The sequence below is a fragment of the Xyrauchen texanus genome, chromosome 49 (assembly GCF_025860055.1).
Source record: "Xyrauchen texanus isolate HMW12.3.18 chromosome 49, RBS_HiC_50CHRs, whole genome shotgun sequence".
NCBI lineage: Eukaryota > Metazoa > Chordata > Actinopteri > Cypriniformes > Catostomidae > Xyrauchen > Xyrauchen texanus.
In genome coordinates this window covers 8,261,277-8,284,742 of record NC_068324.1, presented here as the reverse complement: position 1 = coordinate 8,284,742, position 23,466 = coordinate 8,261,277, and the positions used below count along the sequence as shown (strand labels likewise).

The window sequence follows — 23,466 nt, the reverse complement described above, 5'->3', positions numbered from 1 at the left end:
CTCAGCCCACATTATATTTACAGTCCCCAGAAGAACAATTAACTATAGTTGGCATGTCAAGCATGGACAGCAGTGTTCTGCAGTGTTATAGGCCTACAGTAGCTGTACTTCAATTTTGCTATCCAAAAACGTAATTTTTTTCTTGTATAATTATTGTTTAATAATTATATATAAAAATTTTATTGTATTTTTGTTTTTTTGTTTATTTTGAGAGACAACATAGAATACTTTTTTAATTATTCTTTCACATCATAGAATTGTCTATGTGAATCAGTAAAAGGTGAATAATATAGTAACCATGCTTCAGGCTTTATGGGATGTAATTTTGATGCTTGTTTTTTTTTTTTTTTTCTGATGTATGTTTTACGGTGCATTACCGTTTATAATATTAAATTATATAAACGTAATACTTTAACTTTCTGAAACTGTACAAATATGCTATTCACTTTATAATGTATTGTTACTCACCATAGTATTTACAGAAAGGCACAAGATGACATGGATTTCATCAGTAGTGGCCTCTACAAGAGCAATGACCAATAAACATGTAGAGACCATGCTCAGTGTCACTCACACAAGCAATAAACACCATCAGTGTAACACATGTGAAATTAAAATTATGCAATAAACATTAACTAAACTTCATAAAATATAACACATAACACCCCAAATACATAACTGAAATAAAAAATAAGAAGAAACAACTATTCCCATATAATGAAATGTGATGCCAAAGTTTTGGGAATTCTGGGAACGCACGATTATTGTTTTTATAACTGTAATTTTAACAATAATTTACTGTAAAAAATACTCTCTGGTTAAACATATTATACATTTTTACTGTTAATTATATGGTAAAATCATACTTTTTACATGTAAAAAACGAAATAATTTACAACATTGTACTGTAAAATACATGTGAATTTAAGTCCGAATTTTACATAAAACTTAGCCAAACACATTTAAACTCAGTTTTTCACAATTCCTGACTTTTAATCGTATAAAACATTCCCTGTCTTCGGTCAGTTAGGATCACTACTTTATTTTAAGAATGTGAAATATCAGAATATTAATAGAGAGAATGATTAATTTCAGCTTTTATTTCTTTCATCACATTCCCAGTGGGTTAGACGTTTACATGCACTTTGATTGCATTGCCTTTATATTGTTTAACTTGGGTCAAACATTGCTTTCCACAAGCTTTTCACAATAAGTTACTGGAATTTTGGCCTATTCCTCCAGACAGAACTGTTGTAACTGAGTCAGGTTTGAAGGGCTCCTTGCTCGCACATGCTTTTTTCAGTTCTGCAAACAAATTTGAGGTCAGGGCTTTGTGATGGCCACTCCAATACCTTGACTTTCTGTCCTTAAGTCATTTTGCCACAACTTTGGAGGGATGCTTTGGGTCATTGTCCATTTTGTAGACCCTTTTGTGACTGAGCTTTAATTTCATGGCTGATGTCTTGAGATTTTGCTTCAAGATGTCCACATAATTTACCTTCCTCATGATGCCTTCTATTTTGTGAAGTGCACTGGTCCCTCCTGCAGCAAAGCTCTGCCACAATATGATACTGCCACCCCTATGCTTCATGGTTGGGATGGTGCTCTTCGGCTTGCAAGCCTCACCCTTTTTCCTCCAAACATAATGATGGTCATTATGCCCAAACAGTAAAAATTTTGTTTCATCAGACCAGAGGAAATTTCTCCAAAAGGTAGGATCTTTGTCCCCATGTGCACTTGGCTTAGCAGTGGCTTCTTCCTTGCTGAGCAGCCTTTCAGGTTAAGTCGATATAGGACTCGTTTTACTGTGGATATAGATACTTGTCTACCTGTTTCCTCCAGCATCTTCACAAGGTCCTTTGCTGTTGTTCAGGGATTGTTTTGCACTTTTTGCACCAAAACTACATTCATCTCTAGGAGACAGAATGCATCTCTTTCTTGAGCGGTATGATGGCTGCGTGGTCCCATTGTGTTTATACTTGCGTACAATTATTTGTACAGATGAACGTGGTACCTTCAGTTATTTGGAAATTGCTCCCAAGGATGAACCAGACTTGTGCAGGTCCGCAATTTTTTTTCTGAGGTCTTGGCTGATTTATTTTGATTTTCCTTTGATGGCAAGCAGAGGCACTGAGTTTGAAGGTAGGCCTTAAAATACATCCACAGGAACACTACCAATTGACTCCAATTATCCAATTAACCTATCAAAGGCCAATTGGATAATTGTCTAAAGGCTTGACACAATTTTCTGGAATTTTCCAAGCTGCTTAAAGGCACAGTTAACTTAGTGAATATCACTGGAATTGTGATATAGTCAATTAAAAGTGAAACAAGCTGTCTGAAAACAATTGTTGGAAAATTTCTCATGTCATGCACAAAGCAGATGTCCTAAACGACTTGCCAAAACTATAGTTTGCTAAGATAAAATCTGTAGAGTGGTTAAAAAATGACTTCAACTGTATTGTCTTTTCAGATATATTATAATTTTACTGTATATTTTAAGGTAACTGCCCATTTACCAATGACATTTTTTTTAACTGTAGCATTTTTGCAGTCTTATACTATTAAAATTATGGACATTTTTTACAGTGTGCACTATCCTGTAAAAAGTAAATTTATTACCTAAAAAAAGTCAATTCACTTTTTTTTTGTGAACTATCCAATTATGGTTCAAAATGATTGTCTGGAAGTAGAATGATACACTTTGGATTCCTAATGAGATATTGGTCTAGTAGTTATTTAGTAAGAATCTGTAAAATCTACAAATGTTATGAATAAGAAAGAAGAGTAAGTCAACCGTGAGCAGGCACATCTTTGGTTTGGAGGAGTTGGTGGAAGTAGATTTTGATGGGCTGGGTGGTTCAGTCACTCCGAAATTGCACACTATGCAGACGGACCACACATCCCTCCATTACCCACCTCAAACAAGCTAAAGAGAGGGACACAGCATTAAAAGGGACCAGGTTGAAGTTTTTTCGTGGAATGGATACTATAAAATCTTTGCTAAAACCGAGGCCAAAATGTATATGATAATTTATAAGTACTGTAGGCTACGCATGAGACCACAACAACAATGACACTTTACAGTAAATACTACATTATTTAGGTACATTAGTTATTTTTCATGTTAAAACACAACTTTTAAGCCTAATAAAAGTAAGCTAAATACCTCTGATACCTGCTAGAGGAACACTGACAGTTAAAAAGCCACCTTTGAAAACTTAGCTGTGTTTGTATTTAAGCACTTGGACAGTACGTGTAACTATGCTGATGGTAGAATGGGAAATCGATTGCACTGTCATCTGGGATTTGAAGTCCCCAATAATAATGCGATAATGGGGATGCACCGTTTTCAATACAATCTTCTTTTCAACTGACTAGTTCTAAACATTTTATATGCACACTTTTCATGTCTTTCTGGCATGTATAATACTATGTAGTGTGTTACAATGTAGACTAGGGGACATTCACGCCGTTTCTACTTCCATCTGTGCTGTTTTTCTATTGTTTTTCTATGTAAACCTAAGCTAGACCAAAGCTTCTTTCATGGCAATTCAGTCCACTCGGCCTCCATCTTTGAAATGCTCTCAGAAAGGCTGGGCAGCTAAAGAGAGTAACAGTGCCAGCGCAACAGTGTCTGCCCACTTAATTAACCATCTGACCACTTCTTTTTAGAACAAAAAAGTATTTGAATATGGACAAAAATACAAATGTAGAAGGCTGTGTTCTTAATGTCATTGCGAATAATATAATATAGTTGAAAAAAATAAATAAACCGATGGGAATATATCCCATTATTGATTTTAGGTAGTTGTTAGTATAGAAACAATTTTTTGAATAGAAAAAAGGTTTATTGCAAAATATTCTGATATGTACATACAGATAAGTAGTTTAAAGGTGAAGAGACATGGACTCGATTATGTCATTCGCAGTGCATCATGGGAGTGGATGGTCACTCTGAGGCACGATTTGTGGGTTTGGTTGGTTGTGATTCTCTGATTGGTGAAGCTTTCTCTGCTGGACAATGGGTAATGTTGTTAATGTTGTTAATTATGTTGTTTTAAAACAATGAAGTTGAAATAATGCAGATGGATGGCTTCAACAGAATAATACACCATCGATGAACAACCTCGTAGCTCACGGTTGTCAGCATCTAAAGGTTTATAAGTTTATTAAACAAATTGGATTTTTACTTCCGGAACCAGACTGATGCAGTCTATTTTCAATGTAAACAAGAGGCATAAAAGTACAGCTCCTATCAACTTGAACAGGGAAAGACCGAAATATCCAAAATAGTAAGGCCAAGATTAAGAACCAAGAACATATTTACAATCAGAAGAAAAATCTGACAACACTGGTATTTCCTGGATAAATAGCACATCTTCACGAGATCACGAGATCTCCACAATCACGAGAATTTAATAAAGAATTCTGGCTGTTTCAGCTAATGCGCAAGCAAGTACTCGAGTTAACAGGAGATGTCTGTATCTAAATGGTGATTGGCTCTTGTACCTGAAATGCGGGACTTCCTTTTCTACATCCGTTGGGAATTCCAATTTCCCTTGTAGACCTTATTCACAGTAGCACCATCTTTGATTTTTAACATGAATGAAAATGAGGCTGAAGTATAGACTAACCATCTCTTCAATGGCACGCTGGGTATTAAGCTACCAAAAAGCTCCTAGATCCCATCTAAGTTTTCACAATTCAAGTTGTCTGGATTTTTTTGTCTACTGAATTTTCTAGGAAATATTTTTTTTTTTGTCAGCTGAAGAAGGAATGTTTTGTCAGCAGAATGATCCAAAAACACGAGTTAAAACACTCTAGTTTAAAGTGTTTTTGGATCATTCCCTCACAGCCTCATTGTAATTCATGTCAAAAATCAAAGATGGCGCTGCTGTGAATAAGGTTTATTTTCATAGCAACGGTCCATCTGTGCTAAACTTTGGCTGGAGGGACGAACTTTGCGACGCATCTCGCTGATATTTCGGCATCTCACGCACGAGAGCAACATTTTTGGATGCCGCGTCAAGTTTAAAATAACTTCAACTTTTCAAAACGCGTCTCGAGAAAATGCGTTCGGTTCGTTTTGTCATGCTGCATCTAGCTTTTTTAGCATAATAACTTGTTTTGGTCTGAAAGGCCCCTCTTTCATAAAGAAAACTAGCGTATGTCTTGGAAATTATTTAATTATTTTATTTTTTATATCTAAGTGTCATCGTTTACCACTATAGAGGGCCAAACTACTCGAATTTAAATAGTTAAATTAACGTTTAAATAAATAATTAAATACATCATAAATTTGACAATGAATCATTAAATCACCAAATAAAACAATCGATGTAGACCCTTTATTCCATTTTAGCACTAGTTTGCGTCCATTTCTATTTTAGCGTGATCTTTAGGTTGATATAAAGCTGCGCGCGCGCTCGTGTGCGTGTGTATGCGTATGTTTGGCGATCAATTTACTTTTCTTTGTGTTATGAAAAAAATAGGACCATTAAAAACTCTGGCAATCTTGTAAATTAGAATATTTTGTATTTATTTATTTTTGAATTGACTGGGATATGAAAGCTTCCACACATACGTAACGCCCCTGGAAGTATTCAGTGTTAAATGTTGTAGTGTATATTAGGTGGGGTCTCTGAAGGCTAGCTGCTGTCTGTAGTGTCTCGCTCGGTCGTTATCTTAAAGGTATGGCGTTGGTTGGCTTGGCTGGGAATGACGTCAGTGGAGCTGTTCAAAGCGCGGTGGTGCTGGAAAGAAACTCAGCGTCGTCGTCAGCAGTTGCAGCGCGGGGCGGAGAGGCGGACCGCAACGAAATCACATATCTGGAATCTCCCAAGGAAATAGCGCGAAATCAAGAAAAAATCACCTGTTAGAATCGCTGAATCGTGAGTATTCAACACATCCCATAAGACCGGGTTAAAAGGGGAAATTTGGGGAGGGAGAAGAATGGGGAGCATCACTAACCACGCTTCTTTGTGCGACTTGTACGACATATTATACACTCTCTGGAAGGGGGTTTGCTCTACATAACTGTTGTGCTTCAGTGTTTATCAATTCATTGTTTCACAGAAGTGTACCGCCTCTGGTTTTAAATCCCCGATTTCCTGGCTCTCTAGGAAAAGAGACATTTGAATAGTATTTGCATGTGCGAGGCTGTGCCAGATCAAAGCAGGTGTGCTTTTGAGTGTGTGTGCGTGCGTGAACGCTCGAGACCGATTGACCGCTGAACCCACGCTGTTCTTATATGGTTGATCACTAATAAAGTGAGAACTGCTTCCTTCTTATATCATCTGCAGCTATACAAGGCTCGACTTGCATCTGCCAAGCATAGGCAAAGTATGCATTATATATTTTGCCTATATCTCTAACGTGGTATTCCACTAATATTGATATGCCTGATTAAGAATGTCAAATTAAATCTGAATTCCTAAAGGCGCATTCACAATTTCAAGATTCAAGGATGAGAGAGGCTTAAATCTTCTGTTTACCATGGAATCACTTGATTTGTAGCTTAAACCTGTGTATTCAGTTGTATTTTCTTACATACTTTCTCTGAGATAAGACTGTAGTGCAGTAGTGGTTTATTTTGGCGTACAGTTTAAGCCATGGATCAAGGTGTGGCAGCTATGGCACCAGGACCAGAACAGGTTGCGATCCTGGTGGTGGTGTTTGTCTCTTCATCGGACCGGGGTAGAGGAGCTGCCTTGATCACTTCACCATCCAATCGGAACTGGGGGCACAAGGAAAATCAATGGGGGCAATGCCCCTAAGCACGCCCACCCCCCAACCATTAGACCCGGCACAAGTGTTACCCCATTTGCCTGACATTTGAAAAGTCTGTTTTTTCTACCTTGTCAATACAACCAGGTGAACACTATTCAGTCCCAAAAAGTCGATTATTCTCTGTTACAAGTGGCACACTGTCTAAAAAGCTCTCAAATCTACAAAAAGCCCATCAACTTTTCCACCACATTAACACTTGTTAATGTTTCCATTAAAAAGTCATGATCCTCCTTCAGGCGCACTTCTCACTAATAGACCAGGTCATCAAATGGGGCGGAGTCATATGCATGCCCAGCCGATACGTGATACCAGAAAATGCGTGTCCCAAGGTGAATTAGATGTTAATTACTTCTACCGCCATCAAACCGTGTTGCTGTGTTACCCACACATGAACCCTTTTGGCTGGTAATTTATTTTTCTTCTTCTTCTACTTGCTGTTTTGTTTTTGTTTTTATTCCACCTTAAAATCAACATGAAATCAAAATGGGCCCTATTATTTTTAAATGCATGCGCCTTGTCTGGTTTTTTCATGTAAAGCTGATGCTGGTTTTTCAATGGTAAAATTCTTTCTTGTATACCAGCTTAAAATACAGTGTCAACAATAAGTAAGCCATTTGTAAGTTGATTTCACCTTAATGTGTAACTCTGTGGCATTTATTAAAACATTCCTCTCTTTGTTTGAGCAGCCCGTCAATCCCGATATAGAAACACTAGTGGCACATAAATTACACTTCAGCCTTCATAATCTTTCATCAAAATGTTATAACTTGCTTAGCCTTGACACAGCTTTTTTTATGAATGAGATCACAAAAATCCCTTTTACTTTTCAACCTCTCTTGTTCATCCATCTGACTAAAAACTGGTGTGTAATGCCCAATTTTCACGATCCAATCACTCCCTGATGGATAAAATCAAGCCCCGCCTTACATTTTTTCTTGATTAATTTTTTTCCCATTTGGAAATACACCAGCTTACACAAGGAAAATGTGCAAAACGTCATTTCATGTTGACTTTGAGATTAGCTGCTAAACCACCCATAGCCTCCAGATTTAAAGAGGCCCTCTTTTCATCTAATCCTTGTCGAACCTCTCAAGATTGGCATTAGGCCAAGTCGTGACAGTGGGTGAGGGAAAATGTGGTCACTATATTGAAATGAGCAATGACGCAGTGCTAATCCAACACAGGGGCTATTTACTCACTATTTGCTTAAATTTAGTTTTAGAGCATATTTTCTGAATTTGAGACAACAGAAGGAAAAAAATGAAACCGGTTAGTGTCAAATACTGTTGTGAGTGTGCCAAAATGGCCATCAAAAAGTGTTCACGTGGGGTTCTTTAGGCAGTTAGACATTCCTCATTACATAATTATGTTGAAGCCATTACAGGAGCAGCGGAGAGGAGCTTGTGTCATGCTAATATGCTTCTTAAGAGCTCAAACGCATGATACATTTAATCTGCTTGAGAATGATGTGCTTTAGTGAAAACCACAAAAAATCTCTTTGTCTTTCCTATAGAATGACATAATGGAATTCAAGTATATGTCGATTAGCTTTGAGGCTGTCTATATCCTTGCATACTCATGAAAGTTGATCAAAAGAACTTTTAGTAGGAATAAGCATTTAAAAATGTCTCATCTGGGAAAATAGACCACATTTATTGATAACTTATCTTGCACTGAGGGGCATATCCAAATTTTTGTCCAATAAAATGCTCTTTAGAATGAGAATGTCCCTCCTCTTAAAGGAATATTCCAAGTTCAATACAAGTTAAGCTATGTCGAAAGCATTTGTGGCATAATGTTGATACATTTTGACTCGATCTGTTTCGTTAAAAGAATGCAAAAATCGAGGTTACTGTGAGTCACTTACAATGGAAGTGAATGAGGCCTATTTTTGGAGGGTTTAAAGGCAGAAATGTGAAGCTTATCATTTTTTAAAAGAACTTACATTTATTATTCTGTCAACAATTGTGTATTATTTGAGCTGTAAAGTTGTTTAAATAATACATTTTGCAGTAATGTAGGGTTTACAGAGTTTTGTCGTCAGGACAATAAAGTTGTAAAAATTGGATGTAACCTCAAAAGGTTAATGAGAGATTTTTTGTTCCCTTTAAATGATTTTAACACCCATATATTTTGTTTTTTTTTACATTTACCTACTGGCCCCATTTCACAATTGTACGTCTCTCACTGTACCTCGATTTTTTCATTTTTTTATTTTTAAAGAAAAAGAAGGACAATCAAAATACATTTTTGTGTTAATCAACATTATGCCAGAAATGCTGTTGATTGAACTTAGTTTAACAATATTCCTTTAATACCTCTTTTCATCCTTCTGTTTTGCCTGTATTCTCAGGATATATACTCAGGAGTTTTCTTTACCTTCTTATTTCGTGTAGTACCTTGATCGGCTCATGTTTGAGTGTTTTTTATGTTATGATGGTGGTCCTTTCACATAGATTTTTTATAAAAAAAATTTATCACGCACCTGCCTTAATGTTTGGATGTGCTTCTACTTTCGGTCCTTTCGCATAAGCCAACAAATACCCCTTAAGCACACACCCACCCACACTGATCCTTATTCAAGAATAATAATATGGTGTAGGAGAACAGGGCTTTAGGTCCTGAATATAGGGCATTTCATCATGTCATTTACCTCAATCTCAGCTGCAAATGGAATACCTAGGAATCCTCCAACAACAATCCCATGTAGAAGCAGTGTGGATTGTGTTAGTGACGTGGGAGTCTATTTTTAGGACAGGACTTTAGTTTTGTTTTCAGGTCTACAGATGTTACTCTCGCAGAGCACTCGGCCAGATATAGGGCTGGTACGGCACATGGTGTCTGATTGAGAGTGTGTGTGTTTTGCCCAGTACAGTATGTTCAGGTTCATTCAAACACTGTGCTGAAATTCAAGGATGCTGCTGAGTGTTGAATGAGTGGGTTGACACAGTACATGCATTCTACACTACATGTGGTCTGCTTGTTTTTTCGTGCTGTGTGGAGCAAAATCAATGTTTGCAAGTGGAAATTTTGTTTAGAAATATATAAGAAAAATACTTGCTTAAATTCCTAGACCGACCATTAGTTTGTTTTCTTGTTTTAAGTATGAATCTCACAAATTCATAGGGGTTAATGCTTTAAACAATTATACACTATTTACCTAGGGATAATAATAATACACTTAATTCAGTATATATCCTCTGAAAACAAGTGTTATCTTACATAATTTTGCTATTTAATAAATATATCTTGTTTAATGGATGTTTAGATTTGTTTTACTGAAAACCTAAATAAGATATAGGACAAAATGATTATATACTCAAGATGGTCAAATTATTAAAAATGACCTCACTAATATTGTAATACATGTGGAAAACCAACAAATCTACTGCTATCAACAGTTGTTTTGAGGGTAAGGTTTATGGATAAAGTTTGAGTTGGGTTCAGCAAATATCATCACCTCTTTATAAAAAAAAACATTTGAGATGACCTTATAGTGAAACCAATGTGTGTGTGTGTGTCTGTGCTGGCTGATGTTGGCAGTGCTCTGTGAACAGATTGTGTGAACATGGGAGAGATTAGGTGTCCTCTGCTGGTACACAGGGAAATATGAATGTGATGAGAGAGAAGGATTTGGTTTTTGTTCAGTTAATGCTCTGCCGGAGCATTGCGATGTGATTGTGTGTATGTGTGTGTGTGTGTGTGTGAGAGAGCGAGAGAGAGAGAGAGAGAGAGAGCCCTTGCAGGTCATTTGTAGAACATTGGGTCTTTGCTCAACTCTGGTTTTAACATTACCTTGCTAACCTTCCATTAATGGATTGATAGGCATTTGGTGAGATGATATGTTATTGTGATGTAGGATCACTTTATCTGTGCGATAATGATGGTGATAATGATAATTGAGGGAACCTCTTATTGGCCTGCCATGTTTGACATGATCAAAACGTGATGTAGTTGTGAAGAACTGAAGAACTCACCGCCTTGATGCAAGGGTGTTCTGGGTGGTTGCCAGGACATTGCTATGTCGTTGCTAAGAAGTTCTGAGTGTTTGTTAGCACATCAATATGTAGTTGCTAGGATGTTTCAGGTGATTGCTAGGGCATTGTTATGTGATTGCTAAGGTGTTCAGTGTGTTTGGTAGTAGGTTGATAGATGCTCGCTGTGACAACGCTTGGGTGGTCAGGATGGTTGCTAGGTAGTTATTGTGTCTTGGGACCCTCCTTCAATGTAAACCAATAGGACGGACATCTATCAATCCATCCATCCATCTCCTGGTAATATGGAGCTGTGCACAGTAAAGAGCTGTAATGTTAGACTAGTACCCATGCTTTGCGTTTGCTCTCTTTAACTCTACCTCCAACCATATTTAAAGACTGTGGTTCTGGTAGAACCTCCAATTAAGGCTCTTAGCCAAGCCAAAGATGCCAGTTGTGGGTGTGCGCTCAAGACCATGGCTGTTGGTAGATTACAGAGGGCGCTTTGATTCTGAACCACCCTAATGCACCCTGCTCTTTTCGTTAGGGGCCAATCAGCACAGCGATGAGGTCTGTCATTACCTGCAGGACATGTTCTGACCTCAAAATAGATGAGAAGATTTTCTGATGAAGAGATGTATGTTTATGAAGGTCGGGTTTGGAAATGTGTGTATGTGTCGAGTGTGTTGGCAAACAAACTGTACAGTGGCTCCAAAAAGTATTTGGTCACTTAAGATACAGTTAAAAAATTATGAATTTCATTGATTTAGATACTAAATACAATGTGAAACCAAGGCTGACATTCTGCCATTTGTGGTCCATAAAGAAACTATGGAAATGTTCCACTATGTTCCAAATACTTTCTGTGTTATTGTTTGAAACGTGCTTGTGTTATGTTTCTTCAAAATTAGTGCTACTTGGTTTGATATGTTATTATTTAATGTTTGTAATGTTAAGTTTGATCATGTGCTTCATGGACGGGTTTAACCATTGCTAAATAAAGTCATTTTTATTTGTATAGCGCCTTTCACAACACACATCGTTTCAAAGCAGCTTTACAGAACATCAGTCATTAACAAGATAAAACTGTAATGTCTATAATGTATATGAGTCATCATTGTGTAGTTTGATAAAATACGATTGTGAATTGTGTTTAAAAATAAGTAATTCAATATTAATTGTATTTATAACCCCAGTGAGCGAGCCTAAGGCGACTGTGGCAAGGAACACAAAACTCCATAAGATGTTGGTTAATGGAGAAAAATAACCTTGGGAGAAACCAGGCTCACTGTGGGGGCCAGTTCCCCTCTGGCTAACATCATGAATATAATGCTGTAAAGCAGTCAATGGAAAGGAGGAGGCGAGAACCGGCTTGACGATATAAATAATATTTTAATATCACGACCCGGCCCCGCCCTCCGCCCTGCCACATTCCTCCCTCGTTCTCTCAGGAAGGGAGCCCCCGGCATGACGTACATCCCCTCCCCCTTTTTCCCTGGGGAGGGGCGTGCCATTTTGCCCCGTCTGCCAGCAGGTCATCCCAGTCTACCTTGACGAGGGAGGGGACAAGGGGAGGGAAACAGAAATAATTAAATAGGGGGACTTCCTGTAACAGTGTAGTACCCCCCCAAAAAATACAAAAATTTAAACGAGAGGGAAAAGGCCAACGTGGAGTGGCCGTGAGAGAGTGAGAGAGGAGAGAGAGATAAAAAAAAAACACACTTACTCGCCAGTTCTCCGATATGCCGTAGCTTGTTCCTCGGCCACTCCTCCACCCTCTAACGGACGACAGCCGTGACTCTCCGGGCGGATCGGAGGCAGTCCTCCAGCCCCTGGCGGACGGAACGCCCTGCCGCATTCTCGGGGAACAGAAGGGGTCTCCCCTACCCCTGGCAGTGGTTCTCCTGCTCCAGGCGGTCGGCAGTGAGCCCCTCCCCGCTCGCGGTCGGCGGTCTCAGACCCCGCCACGTTTCAGCAGATGGTAAGCGATTCATCCGCCCCTGGCAGCGGCCCTGACCGCTCCAGGCGGTCGGTTAGGAGCCCCTTCTCCCCTCGCGGTCGGCGGCCGTCGTCCTCTTCCAGGCGGCCTTTACATAGTTTAAAATGATTAAACTAAGTAAATGTTAAGGGCCAGTGTTTAAACAAAGATTTTGTATGAACTGTAAGATTAATGACTATGTCTTTGAAGTCCATCCTGGATTAACTGCAGAAGTTCACATAGATGCAGTTGTCCTTGTTAGTTGGCTGATGAAGGGTTTTGTTAGCAATTCAATGATAGTCTATGTATTCCATTTCAAGAGTGTAGTCCATCAATAGACCGAGGTGATGCAGGCAGAGATCAGTGAGGTTCATCGCTGTTCAACCTGGCCGGTAATTTTGGTGAGGTCTATCCTAAGTCCAAGGTTCAGGCAATGGCATATGAACTATCCCATGTCTTATGGTTGGAGTTGGCATCAGTTCATCCTCTGAATTCCATCGTAATAGACTGAAGTGATGTTTGGCTGGCACTGGCTGCTATTAGTCATCATCACACAGTGACAAAAAGCATTGGAGTGCAACACAAAGCAGGAATGGAGCTGGATCCAGCCGGTTCTGGTGACCTCAGGATAGGAGTCCCGATGTTGAGACAGGGAAACCAATAAAATCATATTTGCATAGATGCCATTCAATTTATTGCACTTAACTGAGTGAGTGTGTCTGCATCTCGAACAGTGTTAGGGAAACTATTCCATAGTTTAGGTGTCAAATATGAAAAGGATCTACCCTACTTTTTGTGGATTTTGATATTCTAGGAACTATTAACAGGCCAGAATTATGCGATTGTAATGAACGTGATGGAATATATATGGTAGAATGTCACTTAAGTACTGCAGAGCTGGACCATTCAAAGCATTGTACGTTGTTAACAGAATTTTTAAATTAATATGAAATTTAACAGGTAGCCAATGTAACAGTGAAAAAATGGGGCTAATATGATCATATTTCTTGGTTCTCATCAGCACTCTGGCTGCTGCATTTTGAACCAAGTGAAGTTTATTTATTGATCTTGCTGGACATCCTCCCAGTACAATAATCTAGTCTTGAGGTCATGAACGCATGAATCAGTTTTTCGGCATCAGCAACAGAGAGCATGTGTCGTAATTTAGCAATATTTCTTAGGTGGAAGAATGCTGTTCTACAAACATTGGTAACTGCGGCTTATTTTTAGAGGTTTTTGGTCCAATAATTAGTACCTCTGTTTTGTCGGAATTGAGTTTACTAAAATATGCTGACCTGGCAGCTTCTAGTGCCTGTCTGTAGCTACAGACACATGCCTCTAATTTTGTATTCTTACACTTGCGCTACATTTTCCAATCTACTCTCTTATGAGCATTGAGTGTGATCATTGTACCATGGTGCAGGACTTTTTTCTTAAATTTTCTTTAAACGAAGGGCGGCGACAATATCAAGAGTGCTAGAGATGACTGTATTTATATTTTCTGTTATTTCATCAAGTTTTTCTAGGCTTTGGGGTTTACTGAGTGTATGAGATAGAGCTGGAAGATTATTAGTTAAGATATATTTAGTGGTCGAAAGAATAGTTCTACCTGAATGATAGTCTGAATCTACATGTGGTGTAGATTGGGTAACAGTAGCTTATTGCAGCAAAACAAGAGACGCGGTAATAATCTGAGATGTCATTGCTCTGTGGCAGAATTTCTATAACATCAACTCCATATGACAGAATTAACTCTGGCATATGATTATGGTGATGAGTTTGTCCCGTTACATTTGGTCTGACTCCAAGAGTTGAGAATATCGATACATACTAATCCCAATGTGTCATTTTCATTATCTATGTGAAAATTGAAGTCACCAACAATTAAAACTCTATCTACAGTAACTACAAGATCTGATAAAAAATTTGCAAATTTACCAAGGAAATCAGAATAAGGCCCAGGTGATCTATATACTGTAGCAAGGGTAAAAGTTTTTTTTATTTATTTCTGATGGTGTCACATTAAGCATTATTAGATTATAAGGCTTAAATTGATATCCTGTCCTCTGAGTTACACCAAAAACTGCACTGTAAATTGTAGAAACACCTCCTCCTCGACCCTTCTGAAGAGGCTCGTTTTTATAACATAACCTGTATGATCTGTAACAATTTCATTTAAAATGAGTGCTTTGGTAGAAAGAGATTTAATGTTTAGTAGCCCTCTTTATATGATGTTTATCTTTAATTTGTTTGTTTACATTTCGTTCAAGTTTGTCCTTAATAAAAAGGTTTCTAAATGTTTTAATGAGGGTTTTGTTTTTGGTAGTTCAGGGAAAATACACGGTCTCTATGAGATATCTAGGTGATACAGTCTCTGTGTTGTAGTTTATGTGACCTGTGTGACGTCTCAAGGCAGCTAGTAGACGTTCGGAATAACCAGTTTGTCTGCTTCCTGACCTGGGCTTCCCAGTTAGTCAAATACTATCATTATTAAGACTATGAGCCAAATTACTAGAGAGGATAGCGGAACCTTCCCTGGAAGGATGGAGTCCGTCTCTCTTTAGCAGGTCAGTTCTACCCCAAAAACTCTTCCAATTGTCTATAAATCCTATTCTATTCTCCAGACACCACTCAGACATCCTACCATTCAGTGACACTAATCTACTATAAACCTCGTCACCACAATGAGCAATCCACTCAAATGTTAATATGAGTGGATTGTCTCTCTCCACATGGAATGTGAAGCTGTTGGGGAACCCCATAAAAAGAGGGAAGGTTAAAATATGATATAGTGTTTCTTCAAGAAATGCATCTTTTCCCGCAGGAAGCTGGGAGATTTGGGAGGATGTGGGGTGGACATATTTTCTTTAGTGCTGGCTCAGGTAGAAGCGGGGGAGTTATTGCATTGATAAGTTAGCATCTATAGTTCAAATTTTTCAAACAAATTAAAGATAAATTAGGAAGAGTCATTATTGTTTTACCAGACGTTCAGGGGCAAAGGTCGATTTTGGCTGATATTAGCACACCTAGCATTGATGATCTAAACTATTTTGTGTATCTGGGGGGGATGTTGTGGGCCGCTGGCACACCTCATGGTATGGTATTGGGAGTAGTCTTTGATCTTTTGATGGACTCGGCCCTTGATCAAGGTGAGGTGGGGGTGTGCAGGCCCCCTGGAGCAACATTGATGATGCACAGGATGTGTAAATATCTTGGTCTTGCAGATACTCGGAGACTTTTGAACCCATCTGGTAAGGATTATAATTTTTTTTCATCAGTCCATAAGATTTATTCTAGATTAGATTTTTTAAAAAATATTTTGGTCCCTCATTTCATCTGTTGTTGATAGCACAATTGGTAGCATCTTGGCCTCAGATCAAGCCCTGGTGAGTTTCAAGTCAAGTGGTTTTAGAGGTGTTGCCACATATGGAGAAAAATAAATAATATAGTTGGTGCTTTAATGTATCCCTTTTGCAGAGTCCTGAGTTTCAGCAAGTGTTGAAGACTAGTAAGCAAATGTATAATTTGCATCACTGCTGAAGAACATTTGGATGAAATGTTTGATCGTGGCTTGTTTTTCCTTCCTATGAATGTTTAAATTACACTGTGTTGACTGTACTATACTTTAAACCTGCCTTCAAAATGCAGTAATCCACTGGAAAAACGTCTCGGGTTACATGTGTAACCCTTGTTCCCTGAAAAAGGCGGAACGAGATGTTGCGCTGCTAAGCGCTACGGGGAACAGCTTTCGCTGTGAGCCGAGCTGAATAATGTGTGGAACACGTCAATGGACATTGACCGGAATTTATAGCCTCGGCTGATGTAATCATTAGATGCACCAGAGGCCAGGCTATAAATGGATACGTCACCAGGTGTCGTCAGATACTTCTTTTTGAAGAGCAGTCCTGGGACGTCCCAGTGCGGCAAAGCAGCGCAACATCTCGTTCCGCCTTTTTCAGGGAACAAGGGTTACACATGTAACCCAAGACGTTCCCTTTACAAAAGGCTTCACTACGATGTTGCGCTGCTAAGCGCTACGGGGAACGCAATACCCACGCCGCCGCACTTGGGGCTGTCCGGACCCCTACGGTTGTGAAGTGTACTCACAAAAACATGAGAGGTCTCAGACATGAGCTTGAGATGTCGACTCAAGGGCATAAGAGCCCAGAATAGCAAAGCATCTAACCCACAAAGTTCGATGAATGTGTGCGAAGAGAACCCTATCGCAACACAAACCTGTCATAAAAACTGATGAAAGTGAGCGGAGAGGACCAGCCTGCCGCATCACAAACTTGTTCAGGCATGAGCTGAGATGTCGACTCAAGGGCATAAGAGCCCAGAGTAGCAAAGCATCTAACCCATAAAGTTCGATGAATGTGTGCGAAGAGAACCCTATCGCAACACAAACTTGTCATAAAAACTGATGAATGTGAGCGGAGAGGACCAGCCTGCCGCATCACAAACTTGTTCAGGCATGAGCTGAGATGTCGACTCAAGGGCATAAGAGCCCAGAGTAGCAAAGCATCTAACCCACAAAGTTCGATGAATGTGTGTGAAGAGAACCCTATCGCAACACAAACTTGTCATAAAAACTGATGAATGTGAGCAGAGAGGACCAGCCTGCCGCATCACAAACTTGTTCAGGCATGAGCTGAGATGTCGACTCAAGGGCATAAGAGCCCAGAGTAGCAAAGCATCTAACCCATAAAGTTCGATGAATGTGTGCGAAGAGAACCCTATCGCAACACAAACTTGTCATAAAAACTGATGAATGTGAGCGGAGAGGACCAGCCTGCCGCATCACAAATTGTTTAGGCATGGGCTGAGATGTCGACTCAAGGACATAAGAGTCCGGAGTAGCAAAGCATCTAAACCATAAAATGTGATTAGTGTGTGCGGAGAGTGCCAACCTGCCTCACCACAAACTTGTTCGGTGTCAACTCAAGGGCGTAAGAGCCAAGAGTGGCAAGAACATCCAAACTATAAAAGTTTAATGAATGTGCGTGGAGAGGACCAACCTGCCGCACCACAAACTTGCTGCAGAGGGAGACCTCTAGCCAAGGCTTTAGAGGAGGAGAGCCCTCTGGAAGACCTACTGGCGAAGCTTGACCGCGCGCCTCGTAGGCCCGGGCAGTAAGGTCCCTCACCCAAAGTGACAACCCGGTCACGGCTTCAAAGTGAAGAACTGCTGCCCTGACTTTACGCCACTAGCAATTGCGGTGGACATAAATCTGAAGGGCACAGACTGGACAAAGTCTGAGTAGTCTTTAGCTGCTCCGGCATTACAAACGGCAGGGAGCAGAAGGCTTAGAGAATGACTGGCCAAGGGTCGAGAAAGGCACCTTGGGCAGGTAGTCAGGGTGAGGGTGCAAAGAATGCTCTTGGTCTTACCTGGGGCAACTCAAAACAGGCCGGCAAAAGAGACAGAGCCTGTAGGTACCCAAGTCTCCTTAGAGACGTAATTGCCATATGAAAAACCATCTTGAGAGTCAGAAGTCTACCAAACGCTGACTCTAGAGGTTTTAAAAAGGGGGGGGTCTTACCCTATGAAGAGGTCCTAGCAAGGATGCCTCTTAGAGGGCACCCCGCCCACCAAGGCATGGCAAACCGAAGTGGAAGCCACATAGAACCTGGCAGTGGCGAGGCAAGTGCCCGCTGACAGTTCTTTCCACAGAAAATCCAGAACTGAAGCAAACTGGCAGTTAGCTGGTTCTGTAATTTGAACTTATTAGAAGGAAACACATGCAGGCGCATTTGTGCCATGTATGCGCCACCACGATCAGCACCCCTGAGGGGGGGGGACTGGGTGACTCGGGGAGAAGTAGAGGAGACATTGCGCTATCAACAGAGGCGAAGAGGTCCTCTTCTGCCCTGTAAAATCTACCCAGATCAGTTCCAAGGGAGGGAGCCCTAGCACTTGCAATGGTCTCGATAACTTCAGGAGAAAGCCCTGTGAACCTCAGTTGGTACCCTACAGGGGCCAAGCATGAAAGGTTTCAAAATTCGGGCCGGGGATGAATATGCCCCCTGAGCCTGAGAAAGAAGGTCCTACCTGTTCGGAATCGGCCAAGGCGAGCCGTCGAGGAGAGATATTAACTCCAAGAACCATATCCTGTTCAGCCAGTGCAGCGCCATTAATAGGAGGCAAGACCCTTGCTGGTGAACATTGCCAAGACTCCCGGGAGCAGAGAAACCGGGGAAAGAAACGCATACAGATGCATTCTGGGTCATGTATGTGTTTTAACGTCCAGACCCAAGGGGGCTGGGTGATTTCAGGGAGAAGTAGAGGAGACATTGCGCTATTCATAGAGGCGAAGAGGTCCTCTTCTGCCCCAAGATCTCACCCAAACTTGTTCCAAGTGGAAAAAGCCCGGCATTTAAAAAGGTCTCGATAACCTCAGGAGAGAGCCCTGTGTCCCTCAGTTGGTACCCTTAGGGGCCAAACATGAAAGATTCCATGAAAGTTTGGGGCAGGGATGAAATATTGCCCTGTGCCTGAGACAGAAGATCCTTCCTGTTCGGCATCGTCAAAGGCGAGCCGTCGAGGGAAGAGATTAGCTCCGAGAACCAAGCCCTGTTCGGCCAGCGCGGTGCTATCAGTAAGAGGCAAAAACCCTTGCTGGCGAACTCTGGGCAACTACTACCTTAGGGTGGAGTTCTTAACTCCCCCGTTGGTATTTTCTGTCTGGACCGTAAATCTGCTCCCATATACGGGCATCCAGGGATATAACTGACATGAGTGACAGGAGCTTGCCATGGGCCCTAAGGAGAACCCAACGTGTCAGAAATACAGCTGACAAGAACGTGGGTCTCCTTGATGATTTATGTAAGAGGCTACCGCTGCATTGTCCACCCGCACCAAGACATGGCAGCCTCAGGAGGAGGTATTTCAGGGCCAGAAATACAGCCATCAACCCGAGACAGTGACTGTGACAACCGAGCTGACGACCCTCCTATCCCCTTAAGCTGGAAGACCACTTAAGGCCGCTACCCCGCCCATCAGGGAGGCGTCTGTCGTTAGCAGCCTGCGACAACAAGACGCACCTAGAGTGGGACCCAAGGCAGAAAACCGGGGTCTGAACCACATAGAAAGGGAACGAAGCCTGAGGCGCGTAACCCTATTTAGCCTAGGGGTTTTGGCCCTTGGAAGAAATCCCCTGGCTTTTGGCCACAACAAAAACGGTCGGTCTCATGAGCAGAAGGTCCAGAGGGATCACTGTGGACGCATTTGCCCTGAGACCTGGAAATCATTGATACTGATAACAGTGCAACCTTGACCTAGCCTGACTTTGCTCAGGGTAATCTAAATGGACTCAATCCTAGCGGGAGACAGTTGTGCCCGCATTGAGATTGAACTCCATACGATGCCCCGATAGACAGTGTTCTGAGTGGGAGAGAGGACGCTTTTTTGGCGTTGAGCCTCAACCCCAGAGAAACAGATGAGCTAAGACGATGTCCCTGTACTGAACTGCCAGTTCCTGGAACTGCGCTAGGATCAGCCAGTCGTCTACATAATTCAGAATGCAGATGCCCCAGAGTCGCAAGGAGCCAGCGCTACATCATGCATTGTGAATGTGCGGGTAAAAAGGGCTAGGCTGAGTGAACCTGACCCTGAAGACTTCGCCCCGGAAGTGAACCTCAGGAACTTTCCATGTTGTGGCAGAACTTCTACATGAAGTATAGAAGTGCGTCATAAGATCGATGGTGACCAGCCAAACGAGTTGTAGGGCTTGAGACACGACCGTCTTGACAGGCATCATCTTGGACTTGAACACCCACGGGTAGTTCAAGCTTTAAGATCTAAGCCAGACGCCACCCCTCACCCTCCATGGGAAACGGGAAGTATTTAGTGTAATAACCTAACTCTCTCTCTGGAAGGGGAACACATACCATGGCCTCTTTAACTAGGAGATTTAGTTATATATTTTTTTTTTTTACATAAAAAGAAATCCGGTTCACGGTAGTGAGAACATGCCGTTGAAACACGGAAAAGCGGCGGGTGAATTAAATCCTGACGCCCTTATAAGACCCACAGAAAATAATATATCCGGCAGAAGTTCCCACGCTGCCAGGATCTCTGAGATGGGTATTAAATTTTAACACTTCCTGTTGAGGGGTTGTCGAGTGTTTCGAGTCCTGAATAAAATGCAGGAACAGCGAAAACACCCAACTGGGAGGAACAGCATAGTGTGCAGAGCAGCATAGTGTGCAGAGCAGCACCAGCCTGACCTGCTGCTTGATAAGCCCTTCCCACTAAAGTGGAGGTTGTCCTACAAGGCTTTGAGGGGAGAGAGGGCTTCTTAAGTGACGATGCCGAGCCCGGCGAGAGATAGCCCATAGCGTCTCTTCGACCGGCGGCATCACTGAATACCGCCGTGCCTCAGCACCCATGACAGTCGAATATAATGACGCCGAGGGTATGTGAACACGGGAAGAAAATATATATATATATATATATATATATATATATATATATATATATATATATATATATATATATATATATATATATTTTTTTTAGGGGTTCTCCATGAGCGAAAAAGCTCTTAATGGAGGTTTATCAAAGAAGGGAAGGAACCCATGAGGCGTTCCCTTTCTTAGACTGGAAGATAAAATCTATCCCCTAATTTGGAGCGTTTGGGGGTCTCTTTTTCGCGTGGCCAGACCAATCTGGCAACCGCACGAGTAACAACATCGAGCAATTCCTCCGTAGATTTTTTATCGCGGACGGAAAGCTCGGAGGCGGGCGATCCACCTCATGATCTGAGAAGCGTCGAGATCATGTGAAGAAACAGCTGGGTTTGGGGAGAGAGTGAGAGAAAGGGATCAACCCGTCTCTTGCTCCTCAGCCAAAACCATGCAAGAGCCCCACGAACGATCTTCTTTTCGAGAGTGCTGACTCCTGGAAGCAAGCGAGGCGAGCACGACGCACTCTGCCTGTTTAAGCAAATCGCAGAGCTCGCACCCACCCTGCTGCAATGCGAGAGCACCGTTTGCGGCTTTCAGTCATTCTCTCTTTTTTAGAAATATATATATATATATATAATATTTTCTAAACAGAAGAGAAAAGAGAACAAAGAACAAAGTTCACTGCACACTGTCTAAATGATTCTAACTCCTAACAGAGGAAAGAAAGTTTTGACAGGGTGTGTGAAACACACAGAAACAGAATCGCTCTGAAAAAAGAGTTTCTGACGACACCTGGTGACGTATCCATTTATAGCCTGGCCTCAGGTGCATCTAATGATTACATCAGCCGAGGCTATAAATTCCGGTCAATGTCCATTGACGTGTTCCACACATTATTCAGCTCGGCTCACAGCGAAAGCTGTTCCCCGTAGCGCTTAGCAGCGCAACATCGTAGTGAAGCCTTTTGTAAAGGGAACTGAGAAATACTTCTAGAATATAAAAAAATGTTTGCACCGTAGATCTATATATTTGTTCCCAGAGAGAGTTGGATTCAAACTGGATGCGTTTATGTGTTTTGCGTGTGTTTAAGCATGTATTTGTTTTTGCTTTTGTACACATGCAAGTTTTAGAAAGTAGGTCAGAATTTATTGATTTGCAAGTAGTCTTACAAGGGTATTATGCTATAAATGTGGCTTATGAGGACATTTCTAGTGTCCCCATAATTTAAACCACTTCAAAAACATACTAAACAATGTTTGTTTTTTTTTTATGTAATTTTTTTTTGTTAGGGTTAGAGAATCTATAGTTCGTACAGTATAAAAATCATAATGTTTATGGAGAGTCCCCATAATGATAGCTGACCCAATGTGTGTGTGTGTGCAGCAGTGTATTGATCTGGCATGATCTAGATTTTCTAGCAAGGGAGGGGGAGGGGGGGGGGGCACTGCCCAAGCACATGATGGTAATACTGAATCAACATAATCCTCTACATGTCATTCTGCAAAACAAAGGATCTGTGTGGAGCAGCTTTAAATCATTCATAGACAAGTACACACACAAGTATCCATAGATAATTTATACAATGGGGTTCACAATTATTTGTGCAAAACCTGATCCATATTATCCTACCATAATTTGAGTATGTTCCAAAAGGTGTGCCTGAATGAAGGTAATTAAATCAGACCTTTTGTAACAATGAGTTAAAGCTTAACCCTTGTGTGTCAATTAAAAAAATTACTCAGAGGTCTTTAGAGGACAAAAATGTCTGCGTCAAAAATTTATATTTTCCATATACTAAATGCAAAGGGGATTTTATTTTTTATTTTTGGGGGATTATCACAGTCTGGGATATGTCAGTGATTAGCAACAACATTGATTTTGATGCATTATTATTTTTTGTGCGGTGTCCACGTCAAAAAACTGCCTTAAAAAATATTATATATTAATAGTATTTTCCACTTTCACTGACTTTTTATCCAACATCATAACTACCAAATAACCATTCATTTTCAGGATTTTAACCCTTTAGATTCCAGTTTGTTTACATAATGCCTCTGTTGTTTTACACACACGCGCACACACACACACACGCATTTCTCAATACACACTTACAAAACACACTCTGACATCCATTCCAACACACCCACACAATTTTAGCTGCATCGTTTATTCAATTGTCCTGCAGTGCTCTATAATACAGCAAACAGAAATTAGGAAAAAAGCATGTATTTGCTCCATAGGCTAAACATGAGAAAAATTGTGCCATCTGGTGTAAAATATAAAAAAAAAACATTTTTGAAGCCAGGGCTTTGT

General features: G+C 40.8%; 1 protein-coding gene across 1 annotated transcript in view; it reads left to right on the top strand.

The window, feature by feature from the left end:
* The first annotated feature begins 5,765 nt into the window (after window positions 1–5,765).
* The window catches only part of LOC127640056 (sphingomyelin phosphodiesterase 3-like), a 63,164-nt gene continuing 45,463 nt past the window's right edge, over window positions 5,766–23,466 (top strand). Inside the window, exon 1 of the mRNA XM_052122429.1 lies at window positions 5,766–5,894. The gene's annotated coding sequence lies outside the window, so the exon portion shown is untranslated. The remainder of the gene's footprint in view (window positions 5,895–23,466) is intronic.